The sequence below is a fragment of the Rattus norvegicus genome, chromosome 11, assembly GCF_021556685.1.
Source record: "Rattus norvegicus strain SHRSP/BbbUtx chromosome 11, alternate assembly SHRSP_T2T, whole genome shotgun sequence".
Taxonomy (NCBI): Eukaryota; Metazoa; Chordata; class Mammalia; order Rodentia; family Muridae; genus Rattus; species Rattus norvegicus.
Genome location: NC_141544.1, coordinates 80,903,664 through 80,921,829, shown reverse-complemented (window position 1 = coordinate 80,921,829; position 18,166 = coordinate 80,903,664). Strand labels below are relative to the sequence as shown.

The 18,166-nt window shown below is 42.6% G+C and overlaps 1 protein-coding gene and 1 long non-coding RNA gene across 44 annotated transcripts in view; one reads left to right on the top strand and one right to left on the bottom strand.

Annotated features, from left to right (window-relative positions):
• Slc12a8 (solute carrier family 12, member 8) overlaps nt 1-18,166 on the top strand; it is a 150,639-nt gene that overhangs the window by 116,360 nt on the left and 16,113 nt on the right.
• Nucleotides 6,738-11,546, bottom strand: LOC148002630 (uncharacterized). Its single transcript, XR_015633513.1, has 2 exons — nt 11,457-11,546; nt 6,738-8,313 (listed from the first exon to the last, which is right to left on the bottom strand). It is a non-coding gene; the product is annotated as an uncharacterized LOC148002630 (long non-coding RNA).

The following is an 18,166-nucleotide window of genomic DNA, read 5'->3' as shown; positions in this document are numbered from 1 at the left end:
ATAAACAGGTCTTTGTTGACACAAGCTAAGTCTCTGAGAATAGGAAATGTCAGTGGAGAAAATGCCTCCGGCAGATTGTCCTATAAACAAGTCTGTCCCACTCTGGGCAGTGCCTCCCCTGGGCCCTTGCTCCTGGGTTCTATAAGAAAGCAGGGTGAGCAAGCCATGGGGAGCAAGCCGGTAATAAGCATCCCTCCATTGCTTCTGCTTCAGTTCCTACCTCCAGGCTCCTGTCTTGAGCTCCTGCCCTGATTTCCTGTCACGAGAAACAGCAGGCTGTAAGATGAATAAACTCTTTCCTCCCCCAAGTTGCCTTTGGGTCTGGCATTTACCACAGCAATAGAATGCTAACCAGAGCAATGGCTGACCCAGACTTGTCCTTTCTGAAGTTTTAGGACATTTTCTTCCCGCAGCCTCTGAATTCATCTGTTGATTTAGGAAATTCTCCTGTTCTTTTTTTTTTTTTTTTAAGATTTATTTATTTATTATATAAGTACACACTGTAGCTGTCTTCAGATACACCAGAAGAGGGCATCGGATCTCTTTACAGATGGTTGTGAGCCACCATGTGGTTGCTGGGAATTGAACTCATGACCTCTGGAAGAGCAGTCGGGTGCTCTTAACCGCTGAGCCATCTCTCCAGCCCCGGAAATTCTCCTGTTCTTTAGCCTGGGGACAGGATGGGGGTGTGCAGGCGTGCTCATGACTTCAGGTATAGAGCACTAAGATCCTTGTTTAAAAGAAACTTCTGCTATATACTGCCACTGATTTCTAAATGCTTCTGGTTCCCTACGGACAAGACCTTTCTGTCTTCTCGATTTCTGTTTGTTGTGTTTTGGGATCTCAGAGTCTCATTATATACCCGGACTGTTTATAGATTTATTGTGGATCACTTAGACACCCTAGGCCTGGGATTACAGTCGTGCACCACAATCCCCAACAAGACCTTTCTGTCTTTGGAGAGTTCTTGCTCTCTCCACCATCCACATGTTGACATTGTGTCTATTTTTTTTCTTTATTCCACAGTGTTTTCAAGTATATTTCTTTCTTTTCTTTTTTTTATTAACTTGAGTATTTCTTATATACATTTCGAGTGTTATTCCCTTTCCCGGTTTCCGGGCAAACATCCCCCTTCCCCCTCCCCTCAAGTATATTTCTTTAGTTGACTTCCCAGCTTCCTTCTGCATTTAGTTAGCTCAGAACAGGCTTAAAACAACACAAGAAATATCAGCTGTCTCTTCCCAGGCACTACATACACAGACACAGCCTGGCCAAGTCATCCCGAGACTAACCCGACTGCTGCTGCTGTCGCTATGGCTGTTTATGTTTGCTCACTGAATTCATACCTGTTCCTTGGTGTCCTTGATAATTTTCTGCATCCCAGCCCTACTGCTCCCCTCCCCTCCCCACAACCTCAGTCTGTCCTTCTTTTTTTTTTTTTTTTTTTTTTGGGTTCTTTTTTCTGGAGCTGGGGACCGAACCCAGGGCCTTGCACTTCCTAGGTAAGTGCTCTACCACTGAGCTAAATCCCCAACCCCTCAGTCTATCCTTATTAAACGGTCCTCTGTTTTCCTTTCTTACCATCTTGTTCTCCTTTCTAGAACACATCACAAAATTATTTCCCAGTGTTTCTATGGTTTTTTCCCCCAGTTGCCTGCTGTGTCAGCCATAATGAAGCTTGATTAACAATAACAAGATCTTAAGACGGTAGTGATTTAAACTGCCTCCAACAAAAGGAGGTGGGCGGAACAAGACGGTCACAGCACGTCCCCAGTCCTGAGTGATTCGGATTCCTTTTTTTTCCTTTACCACTCACAGCATCCTGTGATCCAAGGTGTGGTGGCTGGAGTCCTGCCATCTCATCCTAGCCAGGCAGAAGAGAAAGGAAAGGAAGAAACACAAAAGGCGAGCCTCTGAGCAGAGTCACGTGGCCTGCCTGGACCGCCCTCTGGCCCTCGCTTCACTTTTATGGTTAGCATTCAGTTGTATGACTGACTATCATAAGCCGTAAGACGGGCTGACAGATGACTTTTTACCTAGTGTGTTGCATTATAAAATGAACACTCGTACTCTTCACCAGGAAGGCTGTGGTAAGGCGCAAACCATTCGTCTGTGAACGCTGCATGGTCTTAAGTCTCCAAACACTTTGGTTGTAACTTGACTTGTCCAGATCTTCATTTTGCTTTCTTTCTTTGGCTATCATCTTTTTTTTTTGTTTTTGTTTTATGTATATGCTGGTTTCTCTTGTGTCCTTGACATATATCATTACTCTTTCCCTGTAAAATCTTTCTATTCCATGTTTTCTCTAGATTTTTGCCCCGCTTTGGTGCCCCCCACGCTTTCTCCTCCTTCTTTGTCCCTCCTCCTTCATTCCCGTCTTCACTCTCACTCTCTTCCCTCACTCTTTTCCTCTTCCCATCCTTCTTTTATTGTAAATTTTAAAATTATTTTTTATATATTATATTCTGGTCAGTTTCCCCTCCTTTATCTCCTCCCAGATCACCCCTCCCCACCTTCTCTTTCTCCCTCCATCTCTTTCTCTCTTTCTTTCTCTCTCTATCTTTCTCTCTCAAAGACATATGGCCCCTTCCCCTCCCCCCAAAACACTAGAATAAAATAAAGCAAACAGACAAACAGGAGGGAAAGCAAAGAAAAAGCACCAGAAAAATGTACACACACACACACACATACACACACACACACACACACACACACACACACACCTACAAAAACCTGAAACCATGATAGAATAGGTAAGCAAATGCCTGGACAAAGCGTCATGAGGCAAAACATGTGAAAAGCTAGCACTGAGTTCATTTTGTGCTGGCTGTCTACTACAGAGTGGGGTCTCCCTTAAGTCTGGTTTGTATACCCAGTGAGGTTCTATTGGAGAAAAATAAATTTTCTATTGCAATCGACAGCTGGACCATGTTCCACAGGCTGGCCTCACTCATGTTCAATGGGTTATATAGGTGTGGTCTTCCGAGGTAGAGCCTTGTCATCCATTTGTGGAGAACAACCACATGGGAGTTTCCATGGGGCCCCTTCAGCCAACAACTGGACTAAGTGTAACCCATTCCTGATGCTGGGGATTTCACTTGGTGGTAGGAGAGGTCTACCTGGGCCTTCGTCTCCCTTGTGATTTGGTGATTACATTTAGATTTCTTCTGTATGTGTATGTACTTTTAAAGGTTTCTATCTTAGTAGGTTTCCATATGACCCCTGAAATGACCCTCGTGCCTCACCCTGTATTTCCTCCTTTACTTCTTTCTTCGTTCTCTCTCCATTTAATCCTCCCTTTCCAGTGTCTGTGTCCCCCACTGTCTCTCCATAACTATATATTCTATTTCCCCTACATTAGGGGTTCCTTGCACCTTGCCTAGTCCCTTACTCTATACTTTACCTCTGTTGTTATATGAACAGTAACGTGCCTATCAAAGACTTAAAAGCTAATATTCAATATAAGAGTTTGTACCATGTTTGTCTCTGGGTCTGGGTTACCTTACTGTGGGTGATTTTTTTCATAGGTAAAATGGATGCATTTACCTATGAATTTCATCCCACTGTGTAACTGTACACATTTTTATTAACCACTCAATTTTTGATAGACGTCTAGGTTATTTCCAGTCTCTGGCTATTATGAATGAGGCAGCAATGAACGTGGATGAACAAGTTTTACCATAGTAGAATAGAGTCTTTGGGGCGTATATCCAAGAGTGGAATAGCTGGGTCTTGAGTAGATCTACTCCCAGCTTCCTGACAGTGGCTATGCAGTTTTGTAGTCAAAGCAGCAATGGTTAAGCGCTCACCTCACCCATATCCTCCACAGTATGACCTGTCATTTGTCTTACTGATGATGTTGGCCTTTCTTACTGGTCAGATGGAATCTCAAAGTAGTTTTGATTTACATTTCCCTGATGCCTAAGAATGTTGAACATTTTAGAAAGTGTTTCTCAAACATTTGCGTTTCATCTTTCAAAATTCTCTATTTAGTTCTGTCTCCTGTTTTCAATTGGGTTGTTTACTTGATGTACATTGTTTTAGTTCTTTATATATTTTAGATATTAACCTATTAGATGTATAATTGGTAAAGATCTTTTGCCATTTCATAGTCTGCTACTTTGAATGCTGGTGTCCTTTGCCATGGAGAAGCTTTTCAGTTTTATGAGGTCCTATTTATTAATTGTTGGTCTTAGTGTCTATACTATTGGTGCTCCGTTCGGAAAGTCTCCTGTGCCAATGGGTTTAAGACTATTTCCCACTTTCTCTTCTATCAGGTTCAGAATACACAAGGTCTTATGTTAAGGTCTTTGATCCTTTTGGAGTTGAGTTTTGTGCAAGGTGATAAATATGAATCTATGTGCATTCTTCTACATGCACACATCCAGTTTGACCAACACCATTTGTTGAAAATGCTGTCTGTTTTCTACTGTGTATTTTTGGCTTCTTTGTCAAAAATCAGGTGTCTATATAGTGTCTTTAGTTTGATTCCATCGAGATTGGGGATGGTGAGACCTCCAGCAGTTCTTTGATTACTCAGTATTGTTTTAGCTATTGTGTGTGTGTGTGTGTGTGTGTGTGCATGCGCTCGAGCGCCTTATGTGAAGCTGGATTGTCCTTTCAATTCTGTGAAGAATTATGTTATACTTTTGATGGGAATGACTTTGAACCTGTAGATTGCTTTTGGTTGGATGGCCATGGTACTATATTAATCCTGCCATAGATCTGAGCATGGGAGATCTTTCACCTTCTGATATTTTCTTCAATTTCTTTCTTCAGTGTCTTAAAGTTTTTATCATACATGTCTTTCACTTGCTTGGTTAGAATTGCTCAAGATCTCTCTCTCTCTCTCTCTCTCTCTCTCTCTCTCTCTCTCTCTCTGAGGCTATTGCAAAACATATTTTTTCTCATTTTTTTCTGTTTGCTTATCACTTGTGTATTGGAAGGCTACTAATTTTTGTGTGTCAATTTTGTATCCTGCTACTTTCTGAATATGTTAATTAGCTGTAGAAGTTTCTGGTAGAATAGTTTAGGATCACTTGTGTATACAATCATATCATCTGCAAATAAACATACTTGACTTCTTCCTTTCTGCTTTGAATACCTTTGAACTCCTTCCATTGTTTTATTGCTCTAGCTAAGACTTCAAGTATATATTGAATAGATAGGGAGAGAGTGGACAATCTTGTCTTGTTCATGATTTTCATGGACATGCTTTGAGTTTCTCTCCATTTAATTTGATGTTGGCTAGGGGCTTAGTGTAAATTGCCTTTATTTATGTTGAGGTACATCCCTTGTACTCCTTACTCTCTAGGTCTTTTACATGAAGGGGTGTTGCATTTTGTCAAAGGTCTTTTCTGTATCTAATGAGGTGATCATGTGGTTTTTGTCTTTCAATCTGTTTATTTGGTGGATTAAATTTATTGCTTTCTATATGTTGAACCATCTCTGCATTTCTGAGATGAATCCTTCTTAATCATGATGGATGATGTTTTTATGTGTTTTTGGATTCAGTATGCAAGTATTTTATTGAGAATTTTTGCATCCACATTCATAATGGAAATTAGTCTATAATTTTCTTCCTTTTTTGGGTCTTTATGTGGTTTGGTTATCAAGGGAACTGTAAGCTCATAAAATGAATTGGGCAATTTCCCTCTGCTTCTATTTTGTGGACTAATTTGAGAAGTATTGGCGTTTGCACTCTTCCTTAAAAATCTGGTAGGATTCGCTGCTAAAGCTATCTGGCACTGGGTTCTGTTTGTTTGTTGTTGTGATATTTTAATGACTGCTTCTCTGTAACTATGGTTACAGGTCTATTTAAATTGCTTATATGTTCCTGACCTAACTTTTGTGAGTGGTATGCATTGAGAAGAAGATTATCAATTTCTTTCAGAGTTTCTAATTTGGTAGCATACAAGTTTTAAACCATATCCTTATGATTCTGTGGCTTTATTCGATGTCTGTTGCTATGCCCCCCTTTTCCTTTCTAACCTCATTAATTTGGACAGTCTCTCCCCACCTTCTAGTTCATCTGGGTAAGGGTTTGTCAATCCTACTGATCTTCTCAAAGAGCCAACTTTATCTCATAGATTCTTTTTTTGTTTGTCTGTTTCTATTTTATTGACTTCAGCCCTAAGTTTGATTATTTCTTGCTGTCTACTTGTTTGGTTGTTTCTTCTTTTTGTTCTAGAGCTTTCCAGTATATTTCAAAGATCCTTATTAAATACCTGCTTATCTTTTTATAGAACTCACATACACTTGGCCTCTACCATCTACATCTGGACATTTGATCAAATTCAGATGAAAAGTATTTGGGGGAAAAAAAGTGAAACTGCCACTGTCCTATCTTGTTATTTAGTCCAGTGATGATTTCATCTATAGTGAAATCAAACATTCTTATTCTTTTTTAAAATCTTAATCACTAATCATATGGTTTAATAACTAGTTGCATAGCATCACAGTTTTTAGGCACCATAACTAATGTAAGCATAATTTACCACGTGAAAGAATATGTAAATTCTATGAAATACTGCATTTCATGTGCAAGATGTGAATTTGGGTGTTCATAGGGATCCTGAAACAAATTATTAGTGGATGACAATGGATAGATGACTAGACTGAGAGCCATCTAAAAGACCTGAATACAAGACTCATTGTTTGGGACACCATACTGCAGAATGGCTGGGAATAAGCTGGCCTCTTTGCTGGCCCCAATATGAACAGCTGAAGGCTTTCCCTAGGTCTCTTTTTACTCCTTTTGGTTATAATATGTCAGGGAGGGGAGACACAGATGGCAGCTCATATTCTGGATATAGGGTGAAACAAGGGAGTTGACAAGTCTTACTGAGTAGGACTCAGGTCTTCTCTGTTGTTCGTCCGTGCCGAGCCCAGACACCCTGGATAGGTTATCTCAAGGAAGAACACCTTGGACAGAGGATTGCAAAAGAAGTTCATCCTTAGCTTGCTGGGCAGAGGAGAGAGTCTTAGCATATGGAGCACATGGAGACAGACCTGTCACCAGCTCCCTGACCCTGGTCAGCCTGTAGGACCTGGTGCCACTCCTGACCTGAGCTCTGTTGAGGTCCTCCAGTTGGAATGGCTGGCTCCCATCAGCACCATCTGTGGGGCCCAGAGTTCATCTTTCCTGTTCCACATAGGCTGTCTTCACTGTTACTTCTCCTCCTCGGGCTTATTTTCCTCTCCACTCTGTCCTCTGTTTCTGGGGTTACACTTGTTTCAATGCCTTTTTGTCTTCTGGGTTGACATGATAGACACATGGTAAGTTTTCGAGTTACTTTTTTTTTTTATACATTTGCCTATTATCTCTCTTTTACATGTGTGCATTCATCCATGTGTCATGGTACACACGCTGGTGCAGAGGACAAAGGACGACCTGCAAGAGCTGGTCCTCGTGGGTCCTGGGGACTGAACTCAGGTTAGCAGAAAGTGCCCTTACCTGCTGAGCCATCTGTGGGCCAGTCTGTGATTTTTAATGAATGAAGGGGCACAATCCAGCAGTCCAGTCTCAGCAATGCCAGGGCTTTGGTTGGCTGTTCCCTGTGTCTCCCTCCTTGCTACCTTTTCCTTGGTTCAGTCACTCCTCATTCGCTGTTGGACTTTTGCCAAGTCTCCAAGCTCTCTGTCTCTCTCTGTCTCTCTGTCTCTGTCTCTGTCTCTGTCTCTCTCTCTCTCTCTCTCTCTCTCTCTCTCTCTCTCTCTCAAAGTGCAGAGTGGTACCATGTGCTCAGCTCTTCAGCCCTGCTCTCATCTTCCTCTGGGCCATATTCCTGTGAGCCCCCAAGCTCGGAGCATTGCAGCTGAGCCCAAGCCACAGCCCCAAATCATTCTGTTCCTCTCTATACCCTGCGCTGTCCCCTCAGACTGCCTCACTTCCTCCTTCTCCTCCTCCTCCTTTCTCTATTTGGAGAACTCTGACGTTTCTATTCCATCTGGCTTTTAAAAGATGCTCACTGTTTTTGAGGACTTAGAGAATTCTTCCGGTATGGAACCAAAACATTTGATTCTTGGGAGGCACCTAAGCTCTTATCAGGTGTAGACATTTCTAACAGTTCTGCTTATGTCAGGTTCAGGCCCGTTCATCTGCTTGTCTTAAGGAGAGTAAGCGACCCTTTCTTCCTCTGCTGTGGCCTTGATGTTTCTCTGGGTCATGCACTGGTCCTTTTCACCTCCATATCCATCACAACGTCCCCTCCCGGTCTGGGGGATGCAGCAGGCATTTGGTGAGGCCTAATGAAATGGCCGAGCAGTTGAATATGTTTTGTTGCCCCCAAACTTGAAACACCAATCAGTAAACTAGGCAAGAAGAGTTAAAGTGTTAAACAAATGTAGTCTTTAGTAAGTCAAGTGCCGTCAAATGGTATAAATCAGAAGCAAATATTCTTGACAGCATGGGTCAAAAATAACTTGGGCTGTATTTTATACCTTACACACACACACACACACACACACACACACACACACGGAGCCTTTATTTATACCAGCTGGGCAAGAGAGATATTTCTGACTATCATCATCAAAGCAAAAAAGGCGCTGATTAACTAGAAATAAAAAAACGTTTATACAATGCGGTATCACAGAAGGGAACAATTACCCTGCCAAACACAACTGATAGAAGTGTACCTTCTAAAGCACATTACTTTTAAAAACAGGAAGGTCAGACTCCAGATTCTTCTGAGAGGTCAGGAGACACAGTTTACATTGGAAAAATCCAGAGCCCAGATTCATTCATATCCATTCAGCAGAGATTTATTTTAAAGTATATACCGCCAGGACCTAAAATTAGTAATCCTGTTGAGCGTGTCCTATGAGACTCCATGGTCTTTAATATGAATCATTCCATCCCTAAGCCCTGAGACAGGCATTTGGTAGCAGTCTTTTATGGATGGTAAGGCCAGAGCTTGGAGGAGCTGGGCACTTCAGGAAGTCAAGCAGTCAGAATTTGAGCACAGGTTTGTCTGACTTTAAAAGCGCAATGCAAATGTACCAGAGAGAAGGCTCCTGGTTAAGAGCACTTACTGCTCTTGCAGAGGACCTGGGTTCCCAGCACCCACACAGCAGCTCACAGCCACCCTCGACTCTTGTTCTAGGGGATCCAGTGCGTCTTCAGGCACTTGCTTGTGGCACACATAAATGCATGCACACATGCACACACATTTTAAAAAAGTTAAAGCGCACAGTATAAAAGTGTGTGCTACTTGCTGAGGGGGCCTGTTGTGACCTAGGCTCTGGTACTAATTAAATGAACACAACCAAAAACACCTTTTAGATGTCATCCCAGCTGTGTGTGGTGGCCCACACCTGTAACCCCAGGAGCGGGAGGCCAAGGGTGGAAGATTCTTAGGAGTTTGAAGCCAGCCTGGGCTACATAGTGAGTTTCAGGGTAGCCTGGGCTGCACAGTTAGGTGCTGTCTTAAACAAAAGCGTGTTTATTAAGTCATTAATAACTTAAATAAAAGGTACTGGTCTGATGATCAGATACGATTTACTGTAATATCAGATAATCCATTCTTGGCTTTTTTTTTTTTTTTTTTTTTTTTTTGCTTTTTCAGCACAGGATCTCTCAGTGTAGCCTTGACTATCCTGGCTAGATCTGCAGATCAGGTTGTCCTCAAACTCAGAGATCTGCCTGCCTCTGCCTCCCAAGTGCTGGTATTAAAGGCATGCGCCACCAACCCCCAACTTGTTGGACCTTGTGGTTTAAGTTCTTCATCAAATCCAAGAACGTGTTGGCCATTATTTCAAGTGTTGTCTCCAGTGCTCTAGAAGCCCTGTCCCATGTCTTTGGTCCCTGTCATCACCCCACAGCTCACTGGGACTCTTTCTTTCTTTGTATACGTTCTGCTCATTTGGCTTTGAGGTCTTAGGTTCTCAGTTCTCAGTTCTCTGGTAAATCCATCTAGAAGCTTTCATCCCATCATTGTCTTCTTAGCTGGAAGTCTGTCTCTCTCTCCTCCACTGTGTCCCTATTGATGGCTCCTATTTTTAAGGCCAATGACATCAGGGTCCCTAAGCCACTGACCCTCTGTTTCCCTTTAGTGCTCTGCCTGTATTTACAAGGAGTGCTCTGAAGTCTGTTTTAAATCTAACGTGTAGGCTCACTCCTGCTTTCTGTAAGAATGGCTTATAGTTTTCTGTTTCTTTACATGCCTTATAATCTTGAGTTGAAAACCAGACAATGTAGATGATATTTTATAGCAGTTCTCAGTTCTGATAAACTCTTATAAGTTTTTGTATGTTATATGTATCTTACAAGTTTTTGTTTGTCTAAATATCTGGAGTTGAACTGTGAGATGAGGCTCTCCTGCAGTGTGTGGGGCTGATATCTTTAGTTGGCTTTATATTTTTAGTCTTCATTTTTGCCTTTTGAAGCCTGCCCCTATCCCCAGAAGATAGCCTGTGTGTCTACAAGGTGAATAGACTTTGGCCATTGCAGATGGACTTATGGGGGCGGGGGTGGTATTGGGAAAAATAATCAGATTGGGACAGCTCTCCAGTCTTCCTTGGCTTTTACATTTTTCAAGTCATTCAGGCCTTCACTGTCATCCAGGGAAACGTGGGAGTTGCCCGCAGTGTCTTTCATTCCCAGGTCCTACCATTGACTTTCTAGGCTACTGTTTGGCCCAGCCAAGTCTACGTCCTCACACTGGCAAAGTGAGGAAGTGACGGATTACTCCGTTTATTTCTACTCTGCCCATCATATTTAGCGTGCAAAGTTAACTTTACTCCCTCATCCATGTCCTTTGTTCCCTCTGCAAGCTTGCAGCTGGCAGGAAGTTCACAGGATCACTGTCCTCACCCTAAGCTCCAGCAATTGTTTTTGTTTGCTTTTAAATGTATCCTTTGATAATTTCATACGTGCACACACTACATCTTGATCATATCTGGGAGTTTTCTGTTTGGTTTTTTATTTTCTTTGGTACTTGGGTTTGAACTCGGGGCCCTGTATATCCCAGGCAAGCACTCTGCCACTGAACAACAGCCACGGCATGGCTTTTACTTTTATTTAATGTATGTGAGTACACTGTAGCTGTCCTCAGACACACCAGAAGAGGGCATCAGATCCCATTACAGATGGTTGTGAGCCACCATGTGGTTGCTGGGAATTGAACTCAGGACCTCTGGAAAAGCAGCCAGTGCTCCTAACCTCTGAGCCATCTCTCCAGCCTTTCTTTCACCTTTTATTTTGAGACAGGGTCTTACTAAACTGCTCATGTTGCCTTTGATCTTGCAATCCTTCTCCCTTGGTCTCTGAGAATATGAGACTACATTTCCACTATACTTCTGGTACCTACACTCCAGCAGCTTTGAAAAATAAATGCTTTTCAATTACTTTCCCTATTTGGTACGTTTCTGAAGTCCTGAGGTAGTTGTTTTTAAAACACACACACACACACACACACACACACACACACACACACACACACTTTTACACTTACTTTGAGGAGGAAGACTCATGTTCTCTTCCTTTCACCATAGCTGAAAGTCCCTCTGGTTCTCTGATCATGGAGAACAACCTTTGAATGTTTAACAAGAATCAGAAAATTATATAATCGACCTGATTTAGAAAATCTGTTTGGGGAATTGTGTATCAGAAAAATGACCCAACCCAAACAGCAAGCCAAAAACTGTGTTCTCCATTGTTATGGTGACACTGCTTGTATTGATGACAACATTAGAAAGAAATGTTCAGCATTTGGAAAGTGGTTAAGCAAATTGTAATATCAATATGATTGAAATGTCATGTGGATTTTAAACACAATTCTGTGCAATGCAAATCTTTTGTTTCTACATGCCGCTTAGTGAAGGGCCTCCAGTCAGCCTAAGCACGGCAGACATAGCTCTGGTGGGCCTTGTTCCTCTTCTCTAGCTCTTTGCTTAAAAACCATTAGATTACATTCCCAAAGCTAGCCACCAAGATCCATTTTCTTTCTTTTCTTTTTTTTTAAAGATTTATTTATTTCATGTACATGGGTACATTGTCGCTGACTTCAGACACATCAGAAGAGGGCGGCAGATCCCATTACAGATGGTTGTGAGCCACCATGTGGTTGCTGGGACTTGAACTCAGGACCTCTGGAAGAGCAGCCAGTGCTCTTAACCGCTGAGCCATCTCTCCAGCCCAAGGTCCATTTTCTTATTTGGCCACTTCCTCCTCCTGGGGCTGACCACCAAGGTCCAGCTATCAAAGTATTGAAGCCCAGCTATCAAAGGCTCCCTTTAGCTCACCTAGTTAACATGCCCAATCAAAATTAAACATCTCATCCTAACACAGGGTTTCCCCTTTTACCTTTCTAAACTACCATTTTCCTATGGGCCATGTCTTCCTCCTCTCTATCCAGAAGCAGGCCTTTGTGCTCCCCTTCCTCCTCCCTTCTTCCCTCTCCTTCTCCCTTTTCCTCTATCTCTTGTCTTCATCTTTTATTCCCTCCCCTTTGAATCTCCTTTGTGCTGAGAATTTGGTTTTGGGGTGTCCTAGGCTGATACGACCCTTCAACCTAGGATTCTGTGTCTATGTATTCCGATAAAGATACAGAGGGTGAGGTGCAGAGGTATATCTTAGTATAGAATGCTTGCTTGTCCTAACAAGGCCCTGGATGTGATCTCCAGCATCACAAAAAGGAGGATGGGAGAGAGAGAAGGAATGAATTTTCAGATTGTTTAGTAGAGTTTTAAGTAATTCCCATAAAAGTTCTTAAATTTGTAACTTAAAAAATGTACACAATTGGGTCAGTTTTCTCATGCTTAAAATATTGGCGTGGTACATGAATTTCATGAACATAAAAGGTCGTAGACATGCCACTAGGTTTTAAGTCAATAATATGTGCTGTTTATTGCTCTGTACAACTTTGCTCACTTCTGGCTTTCCAACTGTAGGCTTGATAAAATATAGCTACCTTCCTGGTTATTACTCCCTGGTATTGCTGCCATGGGAAGAACCATCCTTCTCTTCCTCAAGTACTTGGAACCCAACCCTCACCCCCTACCCCAGCTCCACTCCCTACACACACACACACACACACACACACACACACACACACGCTCACATACTTCCTTTAGGAACAATACAGATGCTGCTTTTGGGCTTGTTCTAGAGTGTCCTGGCAATCCCTTAGCAAGCTGAAGTGGTAGAAAATACATGGAACACACCCAGCCTCCTGAACACTACCTCAGGGCCACCGACCTGTTACATGTCCGCTGTTCCTCTTCATGATCATGGGGCTGCATAACTCTAGGACACTGTACTATGAAGAGAGTCATGATAATCAAAAGGACCCAAAACGAAGAGCAGTTTCTCCTGAATGCCTATCCCTTCTGCACCTCTGACGAGAAGCTAAATCTAAGTTGCACCATCTAGGGTCAGGCACTAAGTATGCAATTGAGGTTGTACGAGATCAAGTGTTGGGAAAGAGAGCCTACCATCTGATAAATCTCAGAAAGGCACAGATTCATCCTTGGCTAATAGTGTTTCCTCTAAACCAAAAAGGCAGCTGTATTTCATTAAGCCTTTGATTGAAAAGAATGACTCATACATCAACAAGTTAAAATTACACATCGTAAGTCACAGCACTCATAACAGAATTCCTTCTACAGCAATTCTGCCAGGCATGGGGGCTCATACCTGAATTCCAGCACTCAGGGGGCTGAGGCAAGAGGATTCTGAGTTCCAGGCCAACTTGGCCTTTACAGCTAGAGTCTATCTCAAAAGAAAGAAGATAGTAGAACCATCATCCATTGAAACCAGTGGTTTGACAGATTTTTGTTTTAATCCACAGTTAGGAGACTTATTAAGTATTTCTTACCCACAAACTCTTAAATGCCTGGAGGTTAAAAAAAAGGGGGCTATTTACCATTCAAATATGGATGTGCAGAACATTGAGTATTGCAAATTGTAAACACACGATGAAATCAAATGGATTTCGAGACCATGAAGATGTCTTTGACAGGTGAATGGCTTATTTGTTCAACCACATGTATGGGGTGTCTCATTCTAGGGAGCATTTTCAGTGCTGGAAGAACATGCTTGACAGATACAGGAGGAGTTTTGGTGTCGTGGACCTTTTGTTCTTGGAGGGTGGGAATGAATGATTAGGAAACATACATTGCACTGTAAATGATAAATATGACAGAGAGTAAAAAAAAAAACAGATAATGGGATGTAGACTGGTGTCTGTATCAGTTATTTGACACATTGTTGAAGCAAGACTACCTCAGAAGAACAACTTAGGGGAGAAAGGATTTGTTCTGGCTTACAGTTCAAGAGTCCACCATGGAGGCAGGAGCTTGAAGAGGCAGCTAGTCACATCCATTCAGAGTCAGGAAGCAGAGAGTGGGATGGTTCTCAGCTTTTGCATTTTCATGTGGTCTGGTATTTAAGCTCAAAGAATGTCAACATTTTAGGGTGGGTCTTCCTGTGTCAATTAACCTAACCTTGATAATCCCTGATAAACATGTCTAGAAGCTTGTCTCCTAGAGAGTTTAGAGTCTGTCAAGTTAATAAAGAACACTAACCATTCCTGTCAGGGAGGAAGATATGGCATTTCCCACACGTTTATCAGAAAAGATCTTATTGGGAGGCAATAGGCTAAACTGCTCTAATGAAATAAAACCTGTGGTTTGCACACAATGGAAGGTTAGGTCTCACATGTATTAACAATCTAAGAAGAACATTCCAAGTCTGTGGGAAGTTTTCTTCAGGGAACTAGTCTCCTTCAAAGATCTGAAGACACATGGTCTCCTTGGACCTTGCCAATGTCACAGCTGAGCCACACATTTAGATCTCAGGCAGAGAAAAAAACAGAAAAGGCATGCAGACTCCAAAAGATGTTGGCTCAGACGTGACACTCCCCATGGCCACTCTTGCTTGGTGAGGTCTTAGTCATATGGCCACATAACTGCAAGAACCCCTTAGTGATACGGTAGTTGTGATATCCACCACAGGACCCACTGCAATAAGCAGATGAAAGATGAAACGATCTTAGACAAGAAAGGGAGCCACAGAAGTGTCAGGAAGTGACCATATTCAGGATCAACTGGATGTACAGATGGAACAGAAGTCAGCAGGAATATTAGCTGCTTGCAGAAATTACATCATTCACTCAGTCTTCAAAGAAGATTTGGGAAGAGTAGATTTCGTTTGTAGCCATGTTAAATTTGAGATGCTTAGCAGCCTACCCAGGGGAAGTGTTGACTAGGCAATTAGATATTGAAACTTAAGTTCAAAGATGACCCAAACTTAGAGTTCTCAGTGTATGGCTAGCATTTAAAGCATGGGACAAGATGAGCTCTCTTAGAAGTGGGTGCATAGGGAAAAAGAAGGGTGCTAAGGACTGGACTCGGAGCTGCTCCAGTAGTTTTGAAGAAGGAGAGGAAAGAAGAAAGGAGGTCAAGAAAGGGTGAAGAAGGTGGGGTACACTGGAGAAGAAGGCATTTCAAGGAGTTCTAATATAGTCTAACAGGATGAATGGGGCTTGAATTAGATTCAGATCATTGGCAAGCTTGACAGTACTTAGTGGAATCAATTATCTCCTGGGTAGATTAGTGAAGCCAGGTCTGGTTGTACACGCCTTTAATCTCAGCACTTGAGGCAGGACATCTGCAAGTTTGAGGCCACCCTTTAAGCAAGATTGTCTTAAAAACAAAGAGTAAATTGAAAAATATTGAAAAAATAATGGGCTGGAGAGACTGTCTTATTTGGTTTTATTGCTGTGAAGAGACACTATAACCAAGCCAGCTCTTTAAAGGGCAGCATTTAATTGAGGCTGCCTTACAGGTTCAGAGGTTCAGTCCATTATAATAGCAGGAAGCATGGCAGTGTGCAGGGCAGATATGGTGCTGGAGGAGTAGAAGTTCTACATGTTGACCCACAAGCAACAGGAAAAGACTTGTGTGTGTACAAACACACACACACACACACACACACACACACACGCACACACACGCACATGCACACGCACACACACATTGTTGTGTTAGGTTGCCTGTGATGACAATCCTCAGGCGTAGTAAAAATATTAATATCCCATCCTGGGGCTTCTTCCTCACCTTAGACCACGTATGCTCCCAGATGAAACACACACAGCCTTCCCATTTTTAATATGCCTTAGGTAGCACAATAGCTGGGCAGTTGTCTACTGTACTGACTAGTTTTGTGTGTCAACTTGACACAAGCTGGAATTATCACAGAAATGGAGCCTCAGTTGTGGAAATGCCTTCATGAGACCCAGCTGTAAGGCATTTTCTCAACAAGTGATCAAAGAGATTGTAGGTGGAGCCATCCCTGGGCTGTAGTCTTGGGTTCTATAAGAGAGCAAGCTGAGCACGTCAGGGGAAGCAAGCCAGTAAGCAACATCCCTCCGTGGCCTCTGTACCAGCTCCTGCCTCCTGACCTGCGTGAGTTCCAGTCCTGACTTCCTTTGGTGATGAACAGCAATGTGGAAGTGTAAGCTGAATAAACCCTTTCCTCCCCAACTTGCTTCTTGGTCATGATGTTTGTGCAGGAATAGAAACCCTGACAGAGACATCTACCCTCCGTGCAGTTAGAATCTACTTTTGATAACCCCAGGTTACCACTTACTTTTTTCTGTTTTCCATTTGGGCTGCTCTTAACCCAATTGGGCAGCCCTCTGGGCACGTTCTCTTGGTTCTTAGCCCATGGTGACTCTCCCTCCTGTACATTATTCTTCTCCTTGGTGGCTTCTTTCTGCTCCTTCCCTCCAGCAAGCCTAAGAAGCCTCAATCCCACCTATGTCTCTTCTGCCTAGCTATTGGCTCTTGGCATCTTTATTTACCAATCGGAATTAAGTTGGGGGCAGGGTTGCAGATTTGAGGTCTTGGGACCCACACTTAGCATTACAATAGACAATAAAAGAAGACTTGACCCTCAAGTGTGGCTAAGGGAGGAGAAATTGAAGTGAGCGGAAGAAGAAAAGATTGCTGGAGTGACGCTTTCAAGGAACTGAGAGGAGTGTTGAGTGTGATTTATATAAAAGTTACCAAGACTCTACCATGGTGGAGTGCTGACAGAGGAAGATGGCTAGTTGCAAGCTGACATCTTTACTCAGAGAAGGGTAAGAGATAGAGAACCAGGAAGATGGTAAAAGTTACAAAGATAAAGGGCCAAGTGTCAGACTTTCTGTTGCTGTTAACTAATCCCCAAGGAAAGTGAGTTAAAGAGAAGAGTTTCTAGTAGTGTCTCTACAGTGTCTTTCTCTATCATTGCTGCTTCTGGCCCCGCGGTGTTGCAGAACGTCACAGTGGCAGGCACATGAAGTTTAGGCTACTCATCTCCTAAGGATAGTGAGCAGTGAGAGAAAGACAAGAAGAAATAGGGAACAACATAAGATGCACATTCCCACCCGAGTTACCTCCTTCCTCCAACCAAGGCACCGTTCTAATGCTTCTCTCACCTCCTAATAATGTTATCAAGTTATAAAAGCATCAATGGTTAATCCACTTATGACATCATGGCTCTCATGATCCAGCTGCTTTCCCTGAAAATCCATCAGCAGGCAAGTATGTCCCTAGTGCATGAGTGTGTGGTGGCCTCTTATGTTCAACCCTACTAGTCTGGGTGTGAAGTAATGTGATTGATATGCTTCAGAGGGGCAACCTCTGCTTCGATTTAGTTTGGTTTTTTTTTTTTTTATTTTAAGACAAAGTCTCTTTGGGTAACCAAGGCTGGCCTAGAATTTGTGATCCTTGGGCCTTAACCTTCTTAAGCATTGCTATTACAGACTCTACTAGAACTGCTGTACAGGGGGACTAGTTCTAAAAGGCACAGGGCCCAGAGAAAAGCTCATACTTGCACTGAAATGCAAAGCGATTGCCTCAAGACCAATATGGATCCTGTAGATGCATGTACACCAGGTGCATAGAAACACATATGTGAGTATATAAGAACATAGATGCATGTGATAGTAAATTCCATGAAAGAAAGGAGATGGGACAAAGGAAACATAGCTAGTATGAGGGGTTAGGTTTGTGTGGTAGGGATGAACTTTTGTGAGGCAGTGATATAGGCTAAGACCTGAATAGTGGCTGACAGGTAAGCAGAGAGATAAGGGATCTCTGCGAAGTAGATCCCAGGAGGATTCCAAAGACGACCAACCCATCAGAAGCAGCCCAAGGAAAGAGGAAAATAGGTGAG